General features: G+C 46.7%; 1 protein-coding gene across 2 annotated transcripts in view; it reads left to right on the plus strand.

The window, feature by feature from the left end:
• CNGA3 (cyclic nucleotide gated channel subunit alpha 3) overlaps nucleotides 1–23,637 on the plus strand; it is a 344,207-nt gene that overhangs the window by 206,963 nt on the left and 113,607 nt on the right. The gene's annotated exons all lie outside the window — the stretch shown is intronic.

Below are 23,637 nucleotides of genomic sequence, written 5' to 3' on the forward strand. Positions count from 1 at the left end.
TTCATAATTGTGACTCTGGTAAATAGCCAGTCTCCATTTTTCAATTACTCACTTGGTTCTCACCCTCTCTGCCACCATCCATCCCTACCATAGGCCCACCTACATCTCTTTCACTCCCTTACATGCCACACTTTTCCTCACTTGCCGTCTCCACAGGAGTAGCATGTCCTCCCCCTCCCCTTCTGCACAAAATCCCTCTTCCTCACCTTCCCCTGGCTGCTCGGCAATTCCTCCACCACCCCCTGCCCAGCAAGTAGTCTTCACCACAAGTCGTGAGCCTTGTGTGCTGAACATCTCTTTTGTGAGAGTGAATAATAGGTGATGATTTTGGGCACCAATTATTACACATAAAAGACTCGACATTAATATCCGTTTAAAAGAAAAGAAGAAGAATGTATGCTTTATCATATATTACCAAAAATCTAAATTAGAAACCACGTCATACACATGATTTAATATTGCACTGCAGTCATTGTAGCATTTCCTTGCATTTCTAAGGTAATCTGTAGCACAAGACTGATACTTTACTTCTCACATTCATCGAAATACCGTGACATTCACCTTGTCATGCGTCATTGGTTAATGTTCAAAGACACAAACGTCGAAACCTCTCCTGAACATCCGAATTGTTAAACTAAACCATTATACCCTGCTACTGTTTGGAAAGACATGATCATGGTATGCTTCAGTTTATGAATCTGGTTAATTACCTTCATTACTTTTCTTCTAAAACAAACCCCAACTTGCAGGAATTAACCCGGATTAACATAGGTACCTCATGCATACACCAGAAATACTTTGGTCAGGGTGTTTCTGTAAAATTGTGTTTACTGACACTAATCTACGCCATTCAGCCGTGTGTGCTTCCTTCCTCCACAGTGTTGTTTTGTTAGAGAGCATTGTGCTGCATCAGGGGCGGCTCTAGGCTCATGGCGGCCCTGGGCAGGGGGAGTAGGTAGGGGGCCCCGGAAGAGGGGGTCCGGGCGAGGCGGAGGTCGGAGGCCAGTGAAGAGTGAGGGGTCAGGGTGTTTGGAAGTGGAGCAGAGCCGTAGGCCGCCAAATCCGTGCCAGGGGCTGCCACGCAAATATGTATCCATCCTCAGAAGATTATTATATTAAGGATATATATTGACGTGGTGGCCCCTGGGATTTGGTGGCCCTGTGCAGGTGCACAGTTTGCATATGCCTAAGGCTGCCCCTGGCTGCTTGCATATGTCTGTATCATTGGGACAGTGATAGTTCAGGCAGACTGAATATCTGAAAGTAGCCATGGACAGTATGATGCAAAACAAATGTTCCTATGAGCATGGAGGTCATTTAGGGGTACAGGGGTCGCAGCTGCAACCCCTGATTTACCCCCTGTTACCTCTGGCACTGCCTTTGCGACCCCTAGCATCAGATGTCCTACAGGCAGGGACAGCAAAACAATTAAACAGAAGGCTCGTGTGACTTTTGTTTACTTTGAGTATCCAGCAGTTATTTAGATAGACTGTTTATGAGATACATTTGTCCTGGAGTGGAACACTTGGCTATTGTGAAACAAAATGTTTCCACGTGAAATTTGACAATGGCACCACCATTCGTGTGCAGCACGTTCCAATCTGAGGTGCACCGTAGCTAAATTTGCAGTTCAGGAAGGCATGAAAAACAATCTCATGGCAGAAAGCAACAATTTTGCAATATAGTTCATTAATTTTCCTAGTGAAGAGGGCTGAGGTTAAAAGCGGTCTCCATGTGTTTGGCTGGAGCACGTGTGGATGGAGGAGAAAATCAGAGTATGAGAAAGTTGAGAGAAAGAAGAAAGTGAGAGACAGAATGAAATAGGGTGAGATGACCAAGGGAAGCAGAAAGAGGACAGGAGGAGGACACCGCAGAGTGGTTGATTAGTGACAGAAAAACAAAGACAGGTTATCTGTGTATGTTTGCATGTGCAAGCGAGATAGTAGAGAGCAGTGCTTAATTTGTCAAATAATGAGTGCCAGGGCACTTACCAGGAGCAGCATGCACCACCCACAGCCCCGTCATCACTGCCAGTGACTGTACCAACACAACTACTAACCATTTCTCTCGCCTTCAAGTGCGACAGTTCAGACTATTCCCGGTTCCCAAAGCCAAACAAATGGCTGGGGAGACAAATGTTAGCATTTTTTTAATGTATATTGTATTCATTAACAACCGTTGTTCTGCTCATCTCCAAATTAAATAAACAGCACCACCATGTGTCAGGGTGTCATAAGTGTGGTGAATGCAAGTGCCAGTTCCGAGCACTGTAAACCAATTAAGTGCCGGTGCCTAGTACCGGAAACCACCAGCTCAAATAAGCACTGGTAAAGTGACAGCTGACAGACAAAGAGAAGACCAATTGTGATAGCCATACACATCAACACCTGAAAGGGAGATTGAGGAAGGTGAGGGAAAGACACAGGCTAAAACAACAGATGATTAAGAGACAGAAAGAGAGGGTGAGAGCAAGAAAGAAGTGATGGAGACGAATGGATGAGAGGGACAGCAAAGAAAAAGATGACAGACAGATCATGAAGAGACAATTCAAAGAGCTAGAGAAGGGGAGAGAGGAGAGGTGATAAAGAAGCACTCTGGTGTGCCTGATGGATCACTGAAATAATATTGAGAGACAAAATATCGACCTGCAAGAATATCGTTGAGAAAATATCGACGGACAAAATATCGAGTTTCTATCTACAAACAGGTAAGTACAAAAATATCGAGTTAAAAATATTGTTTACAATAATATAGTTTTAAAAAATATCGACTTTACTAAATACAATGTTAAATTAAATTAATATTAAAAACTAAGTACTAAAATATACTAAAAATTACTTAAATTTACTTATAATAATTAAATAATTAATGAAAGTTAAAAAATATTTTTTTAATTCATATTTCTTAAAACATATATATATATATATATATAGTAACAAAATATCTTTAAATAATAGCCAATATTATTAACATACAATAACAAAAAAGTAAAAATTACTATTCCCACTCCAGTGGGTGCAACAGTAGGGAAAGCGTTGGATAGCGTAGGGGTTAAAATTACTATTCCCACTCCAAAGAGTGCATCAGTAGGGAAAGCGTTGGATAGCGTAGGAGTTAAAATTACTATTCCCACTCCAGTGGGTGCAACAGTAGGGAAAGCGTTGGATAGCTTAGGGGTAAATATGACTATTCCCACTCCAAAGAGTGCAACAGTAGGGAAAGCGTTGGATAGCGTAGGGGTTGAAATTACTATTCCCACTCCAAAGAGTGCAACAGTAGGGAAAGCGGTGGATAGCGTAGGAGTTAAAATTACTATTCCCACTCCAGTGGGTGCAACAGAAGGGAAAGTGTTGGATAGCGTAGCGGTTAAAATTACTATTCCCACTCCAAAGAGTGCAACAGTAGGGAAAGCGTTGGATAGCGTAGGGGTTAAAATTACTATTTCCACTCCAGTGGGTGCAACAGTAGGGAAAGCGTTGGATAGTGTAGGGGTAAAAATTACTATTCCCACTCCAGTGGGTGCAACAGTAGGGAAAGCGTTGGATAGCGTAGGGGTAAAAATTATTATTCCCACTCCAAAGAGTGCAAGAGCAGGGAAAGTGTTGGATGCGTAGGGGTTAAAATTACTATTCCCACTCGAAAGAGTGCAACAGTAGGGAAAGCGTTGGATAGCGTAGGGGTTAAAATTACTATTCCCACTCCAGTGGATGCAACAGTAGGGAAAGCGTTGGATAGCGTAGGGGTTACAATTACTATTCCCACTCCAGAGAATACAACATTAGGGAAAGTAAATATTTCATATATTATTCAAATATCTAAAAATGAATATCTATTAATAATTATTTTAAAAAACTAATTAATAATAATTATTTCAATTAATCACCTATTAATACAAATTAATTACACATTAACAATTCATTATTTTATAATTTAAAATTATTTTACAATTATTTCCAAATAAATAATTTCTAATTAGTTTTAATATTTAATTAATTATAAATAAATTACTTTCCACCCTATGCCCCTATAAACCCACAACCCGCTACAGAAATTAAATTAGTAAAATTTACATAATTACCAATTAATCAATTAATATAAATTAATTAACTATTTTAATCAAATTAATTAACAAATATAAATTAATTAATAATTAATTACTATTTACTATCAATAAATAAATTTACATTTTTAATTAATTATAATTAAATTACTTCCCACCCTATTCCCCTATAAACCCACAACCCGCTACAGAATTAATTTAGTAAAATTTACATAATTACCAATTAATCAATTACTAATAATTGTTTTTCAATTCCAATTAAATTAATTAACACATATAAATTAATTAACTATTAATTACAAATTACTATCAATAATAAATTTACATATTTAATTAATTATAATTAAATTACTTCCCACCCTATTCCCCTTAAAACCCACAACCCGCTACAGAATTAAACTACGCAATAATTATAAAAACAAAATTCATTAAATATAATTATTTATAACATAAATACACACTTTTCACACATATAACATAAAAATACACTATAAAAAATTATAAATTATTAAAAAATCGATATTTTTAACTATCTATATTATAAACTTCGATAGTTTAACTAACTATATTTTTTACAGTCGATATCACTTCACTTACCTTAAAAACGATATTTTTGTTGTCTATATTCTGTCCTGTCGATATTTTGTCCAGTCTATATTAAAAACACAATATTATGTCCAATCTTTTTTTTGGACTCGACATTATGTCTGTGCACCGTGCCTGATAACTCAGAGAAAGATGGAAAAGTGGTGAAAGAGGGGATCTAATGAGACAAATAGGAAAAAAGGTGAAATACATGATAAAGCAGTGATAAATAGACAGGTAAGAAAGAAACAACAACTGTTGTGAGGTAGGGTAAATAGGGGAGAAGTAGAGAGATCATATAGGACTGGCAGGGGAGAAAGAGATGGATGAGGGTGTAGGACAGAAGTGGGAAACAGATGAAAGAGGCTATGAAGAGGCAATCAAGAATGGTCATATGATGTCACTCCCTGTGATGTCTTTGCAGACAAAGGGCATGTGATGTCAATTCCGCTACCCCTGTCATGTTAGTGAATCGGCATCTACGCCTATGACAGGAATGGATGCGCGAGTATGCTCCCCAGTAAGCAGCAGAAGCCAGTGCCAGACAGTTTTAATGGAGGGAGATATGGCAAGGAGCTGCCCTCTAAAATATTTATACTGCTGAGTCATTGATCTATCAAAAAATTGTATTGAACATCCAAATAGCTTTCGTTTTTTACAGTATGGTAATACTGAATGACACTCTGTTTTGCCACTATTGTTTAGATCACAGTTTCATGTCTGTACCAGCATTCCCATCCTTGACCAGATGGTTTGCGCCCGGATTGTAGAAGCGCGTTCTCACCTCCCTGCACTACTGGCTGGACAATATCTAATTAAACAAAAATGTATTTCTATTTCAGCATTTCTTAAGAATTGTACATTTGAACTAGTTAACAGATTCAAAACTATTCTGAAAATTGGGCATGAAACACAGATGCTAAATGGATACATTGAAGTGATAAATACACTTAAAAATGTTGACTGTGCTTAATTTGTGAAGGAGATTGCAGATAGTGGGAACTAGCAGTCAGTTTTGTGGGACAGGACTTATATTTCAACTTCATACCTGGACCAAGAGCAACAAGAGAGAAAAGCAGAATAGAAAGAAGAAAGGAGGAAAAGAAAGATAGGAAAGCAGAGGCAAAGAACGAAAGTAAGACTGAAACGAGAACCTTAGATAAAGAGACAGTAATTGTAGGGTGCTAGAAAAAAGAGGCATAAGGTAGAATTAAGACTGGGCAGCCTTGATATACATATATATGCCAGAGTGCATCCTTAATCTACGGGTACTTGGAGCCTTAATTTACACTCGGCTGCCCGGCCTCGAAAGATGCACCACCCCATGATGACTGGGGGTCACAGGGCTTGGAATTATGCTGAGTCTTGAATGTGAGACAGCAGTCATTGGGATTGTGGCTGTCATGAACGCTGGGGCCTATCTGAGCGCTCTGTAATCAAGCAGCATCAAGATTGTGCGCCCATCTGGGGAAGATCGAGCTCACACAAAGTACGAAGCCCAGCAGACATTGCGCTCATTTGAGTAGCCTATCAGAAGGTGGGTTACTGGGATAATTGTGTGGGCTTGTCAGCTGCAGCGCATTTAAATCAAGCCTACTGCGAGGAACGCTGACTGGTAACCCTTCGCTGGATCTGTGTGGGCCGCTGCCGCTAAGAAAAAGCTCCCACCGCTGAGAGCCCGTCTTAATTTGAACCTTCAGAACCTTCGCTGGATCTGTGTGGGCCGCTGCAGCTAAGAGAGAGCTGCTGCCTGTGAGTGCCCGCACCTTGGCCAACTTTGCATCTTCGTGATTTGTCCTGTGGGCCGCCGCCGCTAAGAAAGAGCTGCTGCCGCTGAGTGCCTGCACCCTTGTCAACTTTGCATCATCGTGATTTGGCCTGTGGGCCGCCGCAGCTAAGAGACAGCTGCTGCCGCTGAGTGCCTGCACCCTTGCCAACTTTGCGCCATCATGATTTGTCCTGTGGGCCGCCGCAGCTAAGAGAGAGCTACTGCCGCTGAGTGCCTGCACCCTTGCCAACTTTGCCCCATCGTGATTTGTCCTGTGGGCTGTCGCAGCTAAGGGAGAGCTGCCGCCGCTTTGTGCCCGCATCTTGTTCACCATCGTCAAAGATTGTCACTATCGTCTCATGGGCCGCCGCAGCTCCGAGAGAGCCGCTTCCACTGTGAGCCCACCACGGAGCTGCACAAAGCGAGTCATCGCCACCACCAGCCCAGGCCGCCCCAGCCGCATGCTGATGGTGCTGCCGCTGAGAGCCCACCTGTCCCCGAGTGCCCGAATCATTGTGGGTGCACGCTGCGGATCACTATAGCCAAGACTTGTGGTCACTGGGAGTCCGCCTCAGCTTCTTCGAGAAGCTGCGTGCTGTGTCTCCTTCCAACAGCAGGTACCTGGTGCGCAACTGGTCTCCTAGGCCCCGGTCTTGAACTCAGTCAGCGCCATGTTCTGGTGGATACGTTAGTGCATTCTGAAGTCCCTATTGATCTACGTGCATTGTGGCTTGTTATAATGCTTTGAGAGTCTTGAGTTAAACCTTAGCTAAAGATACTATTTTTCTATACCTACTTGAGTTGTGTCCTTTTGTGGTGTCCTTACTGCCTTACTGTACATGGTCACAAATGCTTCACACACTGCCTCTGAGATAGGCCTAACTGCTCATGCTACGTTACCACAGGGTTGAGCAGGGGTTATCAAGGGGGTAGACCTCTTGCCCTGACTTAGGAAGAAGGGTCGCTTTTTGGACATTGGTGCCAGCCAGTGCCAACCAGAGACACCCATTTCTAACATTGGCGGTCAGCAGGAGGATCAGGACTTGCATTTATGATCCACGTACAATAACTGGTAGACACAACTAGTGAGTGCAGACCAGAGCGCAGCCACAAATGTCTTTTTTTGGGTTGGTTGTTTTAGGATTGAATTGTTGATCGTAGCCATGAGTACTGCTAATATGGGAAGGCCAACATTCCATGCTTCAGAGGATCTCACCTTTGAGGAGGAAAGATTAGATACCTATACTGCCAGACAGCTGAAGTTATTTTGTAAGCAATTTACAGTCCCCGGGATAGGTCTCCCTAGGAAGGAGGAGTACCAGAAGGCCCTGAAGGCCTGGTGGGAAGCGAGAGAGTCCGCTGGGGATGAGGAAAGAATGCTGGAGGGCTGCAGGATGATGCAGTAGAGGGGGGGATAGAACACCCCCCAATCCAGGCACTAGTGTATCCCAAAGGAGCCTGACCCCAGAGGAGCTGGAGGAGAGGGAGAGAGATAGGAGGCATAGTTGGAGATGGCTAAATTGGAAGGTCAGAATGACCTTGAGAGTAAGAAGTTAGACATTGAGAAGAATCCATTGTCAATTGAACTTGAGAAAATGAAAATGGAGCATTAGAGAATGTTGAGGGAGATAGAGATCAAGGCAAGGAGTGTCCCGGTCTCCCCCTCTGGTGGCAGCATACCTTTAGTAACTTCTGAGAGTAGAGTTTATATTCCTAAAGATGTCATTAAGGATTTTCACAAGAGTGAGGATATTGGGCAATTGTTTGCCGCATATAAGATAACAATGGTGTCCCACCAGGTCCCTGAGAAGGAATGGGGAGCGGGTTGTGGGGACGCTTTGTGAGTGATGGTTAGAATACCCTGTTGGACCTGCCCGAGGAGAGCAGGATGGTGTATGCCCATATGAAAGAAGCTTTGATGACCCGTTATTGTTTGACCCCAGAAATGTACAGGCAGAGATTTAGAACCTGTAAGAAGTTAGAGGTGAATATGTGTCTTATTTCTGCAGAGCGATGGATCACTGGGTAGCAAAGGTAGCAAAGTGGAAACTTTTGAGCAATTGTATGATTTGTTTGCATGGGAGCATTTTTCTAGTAACTGTTTTCCAGAGCTACGCCAGCATCTGATTGATAGCAAGCTGACTAACCTTAGGAAGCTTGCTGAGGAGGCGGACCGCTGGGTGAGCACCCGGGTCTGCAAAGGTTTTGTGGGAGACTTCGCCAGAGGTGGGCAGGGTCTCCACCAGAGAAGTGGTGGGGACAAGGGTAAGCTGAGGGAGTTCCAGAGAGGGCCCCAAAGTAATTCCCAGGGAAACCAAGCAGTGGTGTCCCAGCCTCTCCCGGAGAAGAAGCCAGTGTCCTCGCCAGGTAGGCCTCTTCAGAGGGGGCCACTCACTTGTTTCAAGTGTGGTCAAGTGGACCACCAGTAATATGATCCCCAGTGTCCCCAGTTGGACCCTAATGCATGCCCTCATGCACCACCCCATCAGATTGCCAGTGTAGCCCTGGGGGGGAGGTGGAGGTCCAAGGTGGGTGGGATCCCGTAGAGTTAACCCTTGTCTTGCTTGGAGACTTGGAGAAGGTCCCTAACCCCACACTGCCTAATAACACTAAGAAGTACCAGCAGTGGGTGACCATCAGTGGCCATAGGGTGGAGGCTCTCATGGACACCGGAGCTAATGTGACTGCTGTCAACTCCAGGTTGGAGTCCAAATAGCAGGTTGGCCCCCATGCATTTTGCCCCGTAGTATCAGCAGACAACCCAGAGAGCCAGCGTGAGGTGGCTCAGATTCCCTTCGAGTGGGGTGGATCTCAGGAACTCAAGTGGCTGTGAGGCCCGCCATGCCTGTAGACCGTCTGTTGGGCAATGATCTAGAGAACTCCCCGTGGGCTATGGCGGAGAGCAAGTCTCATTTGCAAATGTTGGGCCTGCCTGAGTGGGCGTGTGCGACCACTCGGTCCATGACAGCTCAGAAGGATGTTCAGGTGGGTCTGAAAGTATGGCCCATGCCCCTGCCTTAAAGAGAAGGGGTAGGGGGCGCGGTAAACCGGCCCCCGCGGTTCCCATGGTCCTGGAGGGAGCAGACCCTGTGGGGGAAGCCCTTGAACCTACAGGGGAACAAGTGGCTGAACTGGGGGATCTACCAGAGCTGACCCATGGACCGCAGGAGGGGGCCCTCCAGGGAGGAATTTTATGAGCAACAGAGAACCTGCCCTTCGCTTGAGGGGGTGTGGCGACAGGCCACCGCCCAGGCAGCAGGTGACCACACAGGGTCACATTGGATCTATTGGGAGAATGACCTCCTTTACAGCGAGCCTAAGGTTGCTGAGCTGGGGTCAGCCCGTGTGCTGGTGGTACCCCAGCTCTTCAGGACCTTCCTACTGGGGTTGGCTCATGATGTGCCATTGGCCGGACATATGGGGCAGACGAATACCTTTGAGAAGCTGGTCACCCACTTCTAGTGGCCCCAGATGAGCAGGAGCTCAGATGCCCACAGTACGTGTGAAAGTTGCCAAGCAAGGGGGAAGAGTGGGGGGAAGATTAAGGCCCCACTACAGCCCTTTACCGTTGTGAGCACCCCATTCGAAAGAGTGGGCATTGATATTGTGGGGCCTCTTTATCCCAAGACAGCCATGGGCAACCGGTTCATCCTGGTCTTGGTGGACCATGCCACCAGGTAACCTGAGGCCATCCCACTCAGGACAGTGACGGCCCGTGGTGGGACGGGTACTAATGGGGCTTTTCTCCCGCATGGGATTTCCCAGAGAGGTGGTGTCCGATAAAGGACCTAATTTCATCTCCAAGTACATGATGTCTCAGTGGGAGGAGTGTGGGGTAATGTACAAGTTCACCACTCCTTACCACCCCCAGGGTAACGGGCTGGTTGAGAGATTCAACCGGACCCTTAAGGGCATGATTATGGACCTAGTTGAGCCTATGGGGCATAAGTGGGATGTCCTCTTGCCATGCCTGTTGTTTGCTTACCGTGAGGTGCCACAGAAGTCCTTAGAGTTCAGTCCCTTTGAGCTGCTCTATGCCCACCCGGTAAGAGGGCCTCTGAGTCTGGTCAAGGGAGGCTGGGAGCAATCTCCCAGGAAACCTCCCCAGGATGTGTTTAGTTACATGCTGGCCTTCAGAAACCAGACTCTGCGTTTCAGGAAACTTGCTGAGGCAAACCTGGAAGCCAGCCAGGAAGAGATGAAACCCTGGCACGATCAGAATGCCACTCTGAACGAGTTTCAGCCTGGACAGAAGGTTTGGGTCATGGCCCCAGTGGAGCCCTGTGCGCTCCAGGATAGGTGGACCGGACCCTTTGAGGTGGTGGAGTGCAAGAGTCCTGTTACCTACGTGGTGGACTTGCAGTCTCCCAGGAACCTCTTGCGGGTCCTGCATGTTAACCGCCTGAAGCCCCACTTTGAGAGGTCTGAAGTGGGCATGCTTCTGGCCACAGATGCTGGGATGGAGGAGGAGAGCGAGCCCCTTCCTGACCTCCTGTGTGCAGGGGAGCGAGATGGGTCAGTGGAGGTTGTGGTCCTCTCCAACACACTGATTCCTGAGCAGCAGGGTGATTGTCGCCAATTGTTGGGACAATTCATTGATCTGTTCTCCCTGGTGCCTAGTGTCACTGATTGGTGTGTCCATGATGTGGTGACTGGGGGGAGTCCTCGCATTAAGACCAAGGCTTACAGAGTGACTGAGCGTGTAAGGGCCTACATTAAGGATGAGGTTACCAAAATGTTTGCCCTTGGGGTGATTGAGTCCTCGAGCAGCCCTTGGTCCAGCCCAGTGGTCCTCGTCTCGAAAGCTGCAGTGCCTGGTGCCACCCCAGTACTTCAGTTCTGCGTGGACAATCGGGCCTCAATTCAGTCACGAAGACTGACGAGCACCCCATCCCAAGAACTGATGAGCTTGTAGATCGGTTGAGGGCTGCAAAATACCTCAGCATATTCGATTTGACGTCCGGGTATTGGCAGATTGCCTTGACCGAGGGATCAAAGGAGAGGTCGGCATTCTCCACACCCGATGAGCACTACCAGTTCTGAGTGATGCCCTTTGGAATGAGGAATTCCACTTCCATCTTTCAGAGGTTGGCCAACAGGGTGTTGGTTGGGCTGGAAGACTTCAGTGCCGCCTACATGGATGACATTGCGGTGTTTAGCTCCTCTTGGGAGGACCACCTGCGCCACCTCTGGGAGGTCTTGATGGCACTGTGGATGGCAGGCCTCACAATCAAAACCAATAAGTGCCAGATTGCGCAGTGTTCTGTAGTGTATTTGGGGCACCAGGTGGGAGCGGCCAGGTGGCACCCCTTCAGCCCAAAATGAAACTATACTGGCGTGGGAACCCCCCAAGACTGAGACGCAGGTGAGAGCCTTTTTAGGACACACGGGGTACTACAGGAGGTTTGTCAAGGGATATGGCAACATTGTTGCACCCTTGACTGAGCTGACTTCTAAGAAACAGCCAAAGAAGGTAAACTGGACAGACACCTGTCAGAAAGCTTTGACGCCCTGAAGACTGCCATGTGCACCGCACCCGTACTTCAGGCACCCGACTTTTCAAAGGAATTTGTTGTCCAGACAGACACCTCAGAGCATGGTATAGGGGCCGTTCTGTCACAGATCAATGAGGAGGGACTAGACCAACCTGTAGCCTTCCTAAGCAGGAGGTTACTTCCCCAGGAACAGAGGTGGAGTGCAATTGAGCGTGAGGCATTTGCTGTGGTCTGGGCGCTGAAGAAGCTGAGACCCTACCTGTTTGGGACTCATTTGTGGGTTGAGACAGACCACAGGCCCCTTAGATGGTTGATGCAGATGAGGGGTGAGAATCCCAAGTTGTTGAGGTGGTCCAATTCCCTACAGAGTATGAATTTCACGGTGGAACACCGCCCTGGTACAGAACATGCCAATGCTGACGGTCTGTCCAGATTTTTCTGCCTTAGTGATGAGAACTCCCAAGGGGATGGCTAGTTCTCCCCACATTTCAGCTGGAGGGGACGCATGTTAGACCTGGCATCATTGGCTGGGTCTCCCTTCCTCTTTTCGCTTCTTATCTTTAATGTTGGCTGGATTTAGATGCTCTGCGCGCTGTGCCACTGCTAATCAGTGCCAATGTGCAAATGCTCCCTGTGTAAAGTTACTGTATGAATTGGGAACCATAATGTCTAAGTCTGTGTAGCATGTTCTAATAGTGACTTACCCTCCATTTCACTGTTTACTATTGTGAAGCTATCCATTCTCATAGGCCGGAATGGCAGGCTGAGGAATACCTTCCATAATGCTATCTGACCCCAGGAACCTGATAAGAAATTCTAATTTGATATGTTTAAGCTCAGGACAGTGAGATATACCTTTTAGTAAGGAACATTCATATATCCCATGTTCGAAAATGCCTCTTCTGTAAACAAGGTATTTTATTGCCTAAGCTTTCCTGTAGGCTTTGCTAGTATGTGTATTGACCGTCTGGTTTTGGAGCAGCAGGGCCAGCTGGGTCAGACCTGGCTGGAGAGAAGGACCGGCATGCAGAGCATGGGGAGGGGTGCCTCTTTGATCCGAGCAGGGCCGTGCCTGTCAAGGTGAATGATGGCTCCACCTCCCACAGGGCGTCTGATAGCAGACCCCCTCATTCTGAAAGGGCAGGATGTCACCTCATAAACCAAGTGCTCCCCTACCCCACTGAACTGGTTCTTGCTGGATTCAGGGATTTGTGACTTTGGAGAACAAAGACTTTTTAGGTATAAAACGCTGCGCTGAAACCTTTTTCAAGGGTGTTCCTTCTGGATGTCAAGACGAAACTCTGTCCGAGTGGACAGAGGAAAGGACATTGAAACTTTCATCAAGCTTGCTGAAGAAACTACCTGAGGGTCTGAATCGAGAGTGCCTCCGGCTGAAGTCTCAGGGACATTAGACTTCACCCCATCAGCTGTCGGAGTTCCTGTGCGAAGAATTCTACTTGCAGGTGAGGCCTACGTCGAATAATACGGAGGTTCTAGTTCTACTGTGAGGAACACAGACTGGTAACCCTTTGCTGGATCTGTGTGGGCAGCTGCAGCCTAGAGAAAGCTGCCGCTGCTGAAAGCCCGCCTTCATTTGAACCTTCAGAACCTTCGCTCTATCTGTGTGGGCCGCTGCAGCTAGGAGAGAGCTGCTGCTGCTGAGTGCCCGCACCTTGGCCAACTTTGCCTCATCGTGATTTGTCTTGTGGGGCCCCGCAGCTAAGAAAGAGCGGCTGCCGCTGAGTGCCTGCACTCTTGCCAACTTTGCATCATCGTGATTTGTCCTGTGGGCCGCTGCAGCTAAGAGAGAAACAATGGCCCAACCCGAAATCGATTATTAGCTCAATGAATCAGTACTCACAGTTAATCGTTTTTTGTGACTGAATGGGTGTTTACAATTAATCACCCCTTGTAGATTTTATCAAACCACTTAGAAATGCATCCACCTTGGAAAAATTGATTTATTCAGAAAAGGAGTTTTAATGAATTACTCCAACACAGCGAGGAAATTTCATATATACATTAATAAAATTTTTCAAACAACGAACGGTAACAAAGAGAGCAGCGTGCTTCTATAAAGGTGCCGGAAAAACAGAAGGAAAAAGTGATTGTAATAGAAAGGGTGTAAGCCTCAAGTCAAGTCAGGGGGCGGTGACTTGAACAGTCGCCGCCAAGAAATCTATACTCCCGCGCCCTTAACTGCCGGGTGAGACCTTCTCGACTTTTGCGAACAACTTTAAGTGAAAGCCGCCACTCCATAAGGAATTTCTGGCGCATTTACTGAGCTTCATCTATATTCATTATGATGCCTGTACATGAACATATAAAGTAACGGATTAAATCCTATATGTTACTTTTGATATCATCAACTGAATAACTTTGGTGGAAGGCCAACGACCACTAATTCGGCACTGAAGGAGTGGGACTGTGACCAATCAGTCGTCTATGACCATCCAGGTGTAGGAGGTATTTGATCATCCCACCAAAAGAAATCTTGGGCCCACAGCTTTATTAACCACGGTACGGAGTTCTTTTGTGCCACACACGTCCTGAGGAAGACCCGCAGGTCGAGGTCCCCAGCTACCCTAGTACCACCAGACGGGTCGAAACGTCGACGCTAAACTCCTAAAAATAGGACCACTACCTTTTTCAATCATTATACATGCCAGTAAAAGAATGTATAAATGTTAAAAGAGAAATAAGCAATCAGTGGCCTCAGTACATAATCCTGCTGTTTTTTGTACAGCACTGTTTTCTTCAATTTTATAAATAATCCTATGTCACTATTCTGTTGAGGCTTACACCCTTTCTATTACAATCACTTTTTCCTTCTGTTTTTCCGGCACCTTTATAGAAGCACGCTGCTCTCTTTGTTACCGTTCGTTGTTTGAAAAATTTTATTAATGTATATATGAAATTTCCTCGCTGTGTTGGAGTAATTCATTAAAACTCCTTTTCTGAATAAATCAATTTTTCCAAGGTGGATGCATTTCTAAGTGGTTTGATAAAATCTACAAGGGGTGATTAATTGTAAACACCCATTCAGTCACAAAAAACGATTAACTGTGAGTACTGATTCATTGAGCTAATAATCGATTTCGGGTTGGGCCATTGTTTCTATGCTAATATTGACTACCCAGGTCCAACAAAACCGCTTTGGGTTACCCCATTTTTCATAATGGCAGCTAAGAGAGAGCTGCTGCCTCTGAGTGCCCGAACCTTGACCAACTTTGCATCATCGGGATTTGCCCTGTGGGCCGCCGCAGCTAAGAGAGAGCTGCTGCTGCTGAGTGCCTGCACCCTTGCCAACTTTGCATCATCGTGATTTGTCCTGTGGGCCACTGCAGCTATGAGACAGCTGCTGCCGCTGTGAGCCCACCACAGAGCTTCACGACGCGAATCATCGCCACCACCAGCCCGGGCTTCCGCAGCCGCATGCTGCCACTGAGAGCCCACCTGTCCCCGAGTGCCAGAATCATTGTGGGTGCACGTTGTGGACCACTGCAGCCAAGACTTGTAGTCGCTGGGAGTCCGCCTGTCACCGTGTCTGCTTCTTCGAGAAGCTGTGCGCTGTGTCCCCTTCAAACGGCAGGTACCTGGTGCGCAACAGGTTGTGTAGGCCAGAGCGTTGAACTCAGTCAGCGCCACGTTCTGGTGGATACGTTAGTGCATTCTGAAGTCCCTAGTGATTTACGTGCATTGTGCCTTTTTAAAATGCTTTCAGAGTCTTGAGTTAAACCTTAGATAAAGATAATATTTTTCTATACCTACTTGAGTTGTGTCCTTTTGTGGTGTCGTTACTACCTTATTGTGCATGTTCATAAATGCTTCACACACTGCCTCTGAGATAGGACTAACTGCTCGTGCTACATTATCACAGGGTTGAGCAGGGGTTATCAAAGGGGGTAGCTCTCTTGCCCTGACTTTGGAAGAAGGGTCCCTATTTGGACATTGGCGCCAGCCATTGCCAACCAGAGACACCCATTTCTAACAGTTACCAATATTTTATCTAAATTTATTTACTTCAATATAGATTTACTATACTTAACTTCACGTTCATAAAGTCCCTGGGAACATCTGCCTAAAGGAGCAAAGTGCTGTCTAGCTATCATAACAGATTGAGTGCTCCGAAAACAGTTCCAGCACCAATGTCTATGAAGAGGTAAAGGTTGACTCGGCCTGATCAGTTTGTCCATTGAAATGTTTGAGGATTAGTGGCCATGGACTTCTATCCAGTGTTCCATATTTGGGAATATAAGATGGAGATGCCCTGAAGAGAACAGATCATATAGTCAACTTGCACATTTTGGACCCTTGTTGTTATGGCCTACCTTGAGTTTGGAACTCGTATAGTGCCACCTTTTCCATGATAGGACTAAGCCTGAGGCTCTACTCAATCTTTGCAGGTCTGCCCTTTACCTGCTGCTAGCATTGCCTACAAGCATGTCCCAGGCAAGCCCAGTGAGTTCTATGTGTCTGAAAAAAGCATAAGCCTGCTATACATCTCACCACATGGAAGTGTTGGACATCAAAATATTTATTTTGACAAGTGACAGCATACGCAAACACTCATGGAGCTCCTTGAACTCTTGACCAGGTATGGAGTCAGGTTGCCTTAGAGATCAATAAGTGGATGTGAGTTGAGGAGCTTGGCAAACACCCCCTCACATAAAGGGTACCTCCATAACAATACTTTGATGCTCTTCAAACACACCATACTTTCTTGCTTTTTTTGGTTTGGTTGCTCCCTTTATGATCTGCAATGTGTAGATGTCCAGCATCTAGTTAGCAAGGTAGGTCACTGGATCCAGAGATCATTGTGGTCACTTGTGTCCAGGTCGCTGGATCCAGAAGTCATTGTGGTCACTTGCGGCCAATTGCACTCATAGCCTTGTTGCTTTGTCATTGTGCACCCTGAAGTTGCAGGGTCTGACATACTATGTCCCTTGTTACATGTTTTTCAGAATAGAGTGGAGTAGTAGGATTTAGGATTTCAAGGCTTTATTCGAGGAATATGCTCATAAAAGCACAAACATACATTTAAAATACATAATAATAACATTTTCCTTGTTTATAAAGACTATTTAAAACATTTGTACATACATGAGCAATAAAAGAAATTATTTAGTATACATTTGCACAAATATCCCTTGATACCCTAATTATGTTACATTGGAAGAGATTGTCCTCCGTCTAATAGACCAAGCCCACCCCAGATACTTTGCTGTTCCTAAAACGATAGGCATATCAGTGGTGGTACAAATGATTCGTAGTGCCTCAACACCCCTGGATGTCCCTAGGTTTCTGTAGACAGGAGTTAGCCAAACTCTTCTCGGGGTGGCATAAGCTTTGCACACGAATAAAAAGTGACCTGTGCTTTCCTTAATTGCACCACAAACCGGGCAGGACGAGGTAGTTACACTCCTCCACCTAGCCGTCAATGATCTCAGAGGGAGGGCACCTGATCTCAACTGGAAGAAAAGCTTCCTATCCTCTGGGTTTGTAATACTGTCCCAATATAGTTCCAGTATAGGACACAGTTTGATTTCTAGGAAGCGCCCCGCCATTGTATCTGACCTCGTTCTACTCCAAAGTTTACCAACTATCCAATCCCAGTATACACTTTTGATTGTATTTTTACTTGGAAAGGGTTCTCCAGATGGATTGTCCCATAGTTTAGAGAGTCCTAAGTCCCTAAAGCCGCTCTAAGATTTTTTAACCACACTATTTTGTGGAAGATGTCAGCTTTGATTATGGCAAGTAACCCCTCTGCGTAGTGCCTTATCTCCGGAGTAGTCCAGAGGCGTCTCCAGTAAAGGATCGGGCGCAATCGCGCTCGGTCACTAACTGATCTTCTCCCTAGATCAAGACCAAGCGGGATCAGTGGTGTACTCTGGGGGAGACCTGTGATTCCCCTTAGGAACCTATTCTCCGATATCTGTAGAGGGAGAAGCCTATCAAAGCCCCATAACTCTGCCCCATATAGAGCAGACCCAATAGCCTTAGCGTCATATACTGCTAGGACTGGTTTTATGGGCTTTGATTTTGACTTTTTGTGTTCCACCCGGAGTACCCCCGAAATCTGTTGATGCCTCAATACCGCCATTTCAACATGCTGGGACCATTTTAGAATATTTGCTATCTGCACCCCTAGATATGTAAATACAGAAACAGCCTCTAACTCACAGTTATTCAAAAGTATTTTGGGCCGGGGTCAACGCTTAGATAAGAAGGCCATCAGCTTGGTCTTACCCACGTTAACTTCCAGGCCATGTTCCCCACAGAAGAGATCAAAGATGTTTAGGGCTCGCTGCAAGCCTGCCGGTGTTTTAGATAAAACCAACGTATCATCGGTGAACATCAGGATCGGAACCCTGACGCCCGCCAACGAAGGTGCGTCGACACTGGCATCCAGCATCCTAGCCACAATTCCGTTAATAAAAAGGGAAAAAGCAGGGGGGCCATAGCACACCCCTGTCGTACTCCGCGTCCAATAGGGAAATCGGCAGACGATTCGCCATTCGTGCCCCACTGGACTTTGGCGAAGTTACATTCATGTAGCCTCATTATCAGGGTGAGCAACTCAGCTGGAAGGCCTATATCACTCAGGACTGCCCAGAGCTTTCTCCTTGGGACCAGGTCGAAGGCAGCCCGCAAGTCAACAAAAGCGACATACAGGCTGCCCTCGCCAAGCACCACCGTCCCCCACTGCAGCAGAGCAAAACGAAACACCTGATCAACGGTGCTTTTTGCCCGCCGGAATCCAGCCTGATATGGGGACAGGGCATTTTCCTCATCTACCCAGTCCATTAGCCTGTTTACCACCATTCTCCCCACCACTTTTTGGATAGTGGCAATCAAGCTTATCGGCCTATAATTGGCCGGAAGGGACCGATCTCCTTTTTTATATATGGGTATAATAGTTGCTCCCTTCCATAATTCCAGGACTACTGTTCCCTTTGCAATTGCATTTCCTAGGAGAAATATATACCTAGCCCACCTCGCCTTGTCATTTATAAGAACATCAGAGGGTATCCCGTCTAAACCCGGGGCTCTTCCCCCTTTGGCAGCGCCTATTGCAGCTTCAGTTTCTTTGATGGAAAATAAATTCCCTGTAGGGAATACAGCAGAAACTACCTTCACGTCATTAAACTCCGTTGACTCAGCGTACTGCGGTTCAAAATAATCCACCCAGGCACCCTCTGCGACATTGTTATCAGGTTTGTTTGGAAGTCCTCCTCTACCCCACTTGACAATATTCCAGAACAACCTGGAATCCTTCGCCCCTGGGGCCTCCTTTAGCTCAACCCAGTGGTTTTCATCCCATGTTTTTTTTGCCAGTAATACACAAGCCTTATAGTGCTTCCTGGCCTCACCAATCGCTACCTTATCCCTATTCCTAATTGCACATCCCAAGCTTAGCCTGGCTGCCCTGCACTGGTGGTTCTACCAACTAGCTGGTTTGGGTGGTTTTTTCCTGTTTGTATTACTGGACCTCAAACAATGCGGTTTTAGAGTGGAAAAGAGCTTGTTATGTATGTCCGTTTTTTCCCTTGAACCTGGGGTTATAGGATTTGCAGCCTCCATAGCAGCGATTGCAGTATCCACTTTAGAACTTATAAAGTTCATAGCCTCTGCATTCGCTAGTACCCTCGGCCAGTTAAGTCTGTGCATGTCATTGGCCATAGTAGGCATTAGGCCATTACTTAATTGGGGGTTCCCTGATGTGGCCATCCACCAATCATGAGACACACAGAGGGGATTATGATCACTTTCTAGTCTACCCTCAATTTTCATGTCACATACCAACTGCCACAAGTTAAGGCTGCAAAGGACTTAATCTATCCGACTTTGACCATGACCATTGTTGAATGTACAAGCACCTTCCCTGTCGCCCTTCGTCCTCCCATTTAGGGCTCTCAAACCATGTTCCAAGCAGATGGCATTCAGTTGTAATATATCTTTCGTCCATCGCTTGACAGGAACCAGATGTAAAGTGAGAACACCCCACTGTGTATCTTCTTCATGCCCTAGGGGATCGTCCGAACTATCCAATGGTTCAAAGGTCCTATTTAGGTCACCAGCTACTACAACTTTGTTACCCAAAGACTGAGATTCCAGGGAAGTGGACAGCGCCTCTAAAATTGGAGAGCTCCCAATGGTACTACCCCTGGCATAAATGTTATACAAATCTATTCCTCCACGCTTTTCTGAGGTTATTCTTAACATTTGGATGTCTTTACAACCCAGATCCAACACTTTGATTGTCAACTGAAGGCATTGCTTAACCCAAATAGTCAGGCCTCCCATCGGTCGGCCCCTAGAACCTCTTATGGCTGGAATTGAAAAATTTAAATAACCAGGAAGAAATATAGGGTCGCAAGCCCACGTCTCCTGGAATAAACAGAGATCGAAACCATTAATGAAATCAATCCAATTTTGGGACGTCAGCTTACTGTTCAGCCCCGCGATGTTCCATGAGAGGAGCTTCCCGGGGCTGTCCTTAGATAACTCTCCTGTACAGGACACCCTAGATCCATTTCGCCCATCCCCCCTCCCCCGGGTGGTATCCTCCATGCGATGATCAACCTCCTGGGTGTCCACGGTACTTAATATAATTGATACCTCTCTTTCGGAGTCCCCAGAAGTAGGAATACACTCCCCACAAGTTTCATCCAAAATCATACTCTCCTCACAAGTTCTTATTTCATTTGATACCACATTTTTGGACAAAACAGTTAACATAGGTTTCCCACATATCTCCCTATGGGACATACTTTCCCTGTTGTTCAGGCAGTAATCGGAACTTGGTCAATAGCTCCACCCTAGATCATTCATTACTTCAAACTGATTATACATTAATCCGTTATGGAAGTTGCCCCGTTGAGAGGGTACAGTAAAAGGTGCAAACCCTTGGGAGGGGAAATTATTAAAACAACCTGGTTCACTGATCATTCCAAATTGTATACCTGTTGGTCTTGGGTAAAAAAATGTAAGATCAACAACACCAATTCCACCACTACTTGGGCCCCAATTTTGCTTTGTAATCAAACGTGCCACCCTAGGATCTTGAAAATTAACAACTATACACTCCCCCCCCCAGGTTCTTAGGAGTGCAACCTACCCAATCTGTTCTTCTCACTCCAATAATCAGCCCGTCCACTTCCCCGGGCAATGGTCTATTTGCCTTCAACCAGTGCATTACCTTGTTCTTTAGCATCTGGAAGGACTCTCTTTGCCCGGCCAACAGAAGTGGTACATTAGTGAGGACAACCACATAGGGGTAAGAGTCCGGGGTGAGATTCATGGGAGGTATCCGACGCGGAGCTCTCACTGGGAGGTTAGTAGGCCGGCTTATATCAGGAGCAGCAGGACATGTTGAGATGCTTGGTAGTGGCTGGGAACAACTCAATGCAGTGTTTTTGATATTGGAACTCTCTTTGTTACCCCTAACTGGGACACCAGAACGGGGTTTTAAGCTACTTGGTAAAGGCTGCGAACCATTAAAGACAGGATTACCATTTTTAGAACTCTCCTTGTTACCCATAGCCATGGTATCAGGCAGCTTGGTTTGTTTGCTAGTATTACTACTTGGGCGGTCCAACAAAACTGAGTTAGTCTTAGGGGTTTGGCCCTTCGACTGAGGCTTGCTAGCAATGCTAACTATAGGCGGAGAGGGCACTACAATGGACACACCATTGGCCTGGACATTTGGTTTCAAAGAGTTGGTACTTCCCCCAGTCCTGGGATGGGACTTGATTAGGGCTTTGGTAGAAAAGAAGTTATCTAGGGTTGCCTGCTCAAAATGATCTAATCGATCAGCTAGTTTTTTAACTTGTTCCTCGATAGGGTTCAGGAGAGACCTCATCAACCTTTCCAAATCGAGAAGCAGAACTGGAGCGGAAGATAATGTCTCAGCCAATCCCATCGCCGAAGAGACATTCGTATTAGATGCAGGACTAACCGAAACAACTCCATCCTTAGTAGGGTCTTCCCCACCAGGGGCAGCCCCAATAGGCTCACTAGAAGGGCGCAGGGCTACTCCAACCTTCCTTATTTTTTTCGGGTGTTTGGAAAGAGTACACTTCTTCGGGAGAGCACTTCTTTTCCTTTTAATACTTGGTTCAGTTTTATCAATGTGAGCCGACACACTTAACTGGGCGGTGGTCACCTGCCCTAGAAATAAACCAGTTATTGTTAGGGGCGAGGTGGGGGACGAAATGGGCACACTCGCTTGGGCAGTAATCACCTGCACTGTAGGTGAACTGGTTGTTAATGTGTGCGAGGTGGGCAAAAAAATAGGCTCAATGGAGCCCACAGCCGAGCCAGCCAACAGCTCTGGTGAAGGGGGAAAGGCATAAGGCGTTTCCAATACAACTGGCAGGGTTAAAGATGACAAGGGAGGAGCCAATGCCAATGCAGGGAAACCTTGGGGTGGCCTTTTCTCTAAGGGAATTTTAAGGAGTTCAATGGATAACCTACGCTCGGCGCGCCTCTCGGCCAAAGCTATTTCTTTGTCAATATCTTGGGTTACCCGACTGAAATATTTGTCTAAAGGGCCCAGGATAACTGGCCCCGTCTCGGCCTGAGTGGGGATCAGAGCAGTTGGGTTTGAGTTCAAAGACATACTTCACAGTAAAGAAACTATAGGATTAACAATAATATATATGCAAACACCAGGTATTTCCTGATAACTGACTATATCATGTAAAATAAAGGCACAATGTTAGAGGGTAGGCCCAGCCCGGCCTCCTTCGGCCCCTGACGGCCACAGACGGTCCCGCCCTTGTCCCGGGCTTCTCCCGGGACGCTCCCACGCGCTCCTGCGCAGCGGAAGTAGACACCACTATTATAGGTTAGATGTGACGCACAGGGGGCGGGGCTAACAGGGAGAGCGGGCCAGGTGATCTAAATTGGCCAAGCAGGGACTCCTGGGAGATGTAGTCCCTGCAGAACGCTCGCAGCCCTGAGCAGATGCCCCAACACTCCTCTGTCAGCACTGCAGCTCCACAGATTCCCCGGCGGCCTCCTCTGCGAAGCGGGACCCGCAAAGCGGGTCCGGCGAGCAGTGGTGTAGAAGCAGGTCAGCAGCCCAGAACCAGGAGTCCAAGAGCAAAGGTCCCAGTAGCACGAAGTCCAATCCAGCAAAGGGTCCCACAGGTGAGAGGCAGGGAGTCTCTTTTACACGATCTGTGCACAGGGGGCGGGGCTAACAGGGAGAGCGGGCCAGGTGATCTAAATTGGCCAGGCAGGGACTCCTGGGAGATGTAGTCCCTCCAGAACGCTCGCAGCCCTGAGCAGATGCCCCAACACTCCTCTGTCAGCACAGCAGCTCCACAGATTCCCCGGCGGCTTCCCCTGCGAAGCGGGACCCGCAAAGCAGGTCCGGCGAGCAGTGGTGTAGAAGCAGGTCAGCAGCCCAGAACCAGGAGTCCAAGAGCAAAGGTCCCAGTAGCACGAAGTCCAATCCAGCAAAGGTTCCCACAGGTGAGAGGCAGGGAGTCTCTTTTACACGATCTGTGCACAGGGGGCGGGGCTAACAGGGAAAGTGGGCCAGGTGATCTAAATTGGCCAGGCAGGGACTCCTGGGAGATGTAGTCCCTGCAGAACGCTTGCAGCCCTTAGCAGATGCCCCAACACTCCTCTGTCAGCACAGCAGCTCCACAGATTCCCCGGCGGCTTCCCCTGCGAAGCGGGTCCGGCGAGCAGTGGTGTAGAAGCAGGTCAGC

The sequence above is a fragment of the Lissotriton vulgaris genome, chromosome 8 (genome assembly GCF_964263255.1).
Source record: "Lissotriton vulgaris chromosome 8, aLisVul1.2, whole genome shotgun sequence".
NCBI classification, from domain to species: domain Eukaryota; kingdom Metazoa; phylum Chordata; class Amphibia; order Caudata; family Salamandridae; genus Lissotriton; species Lissotriton vulgaris.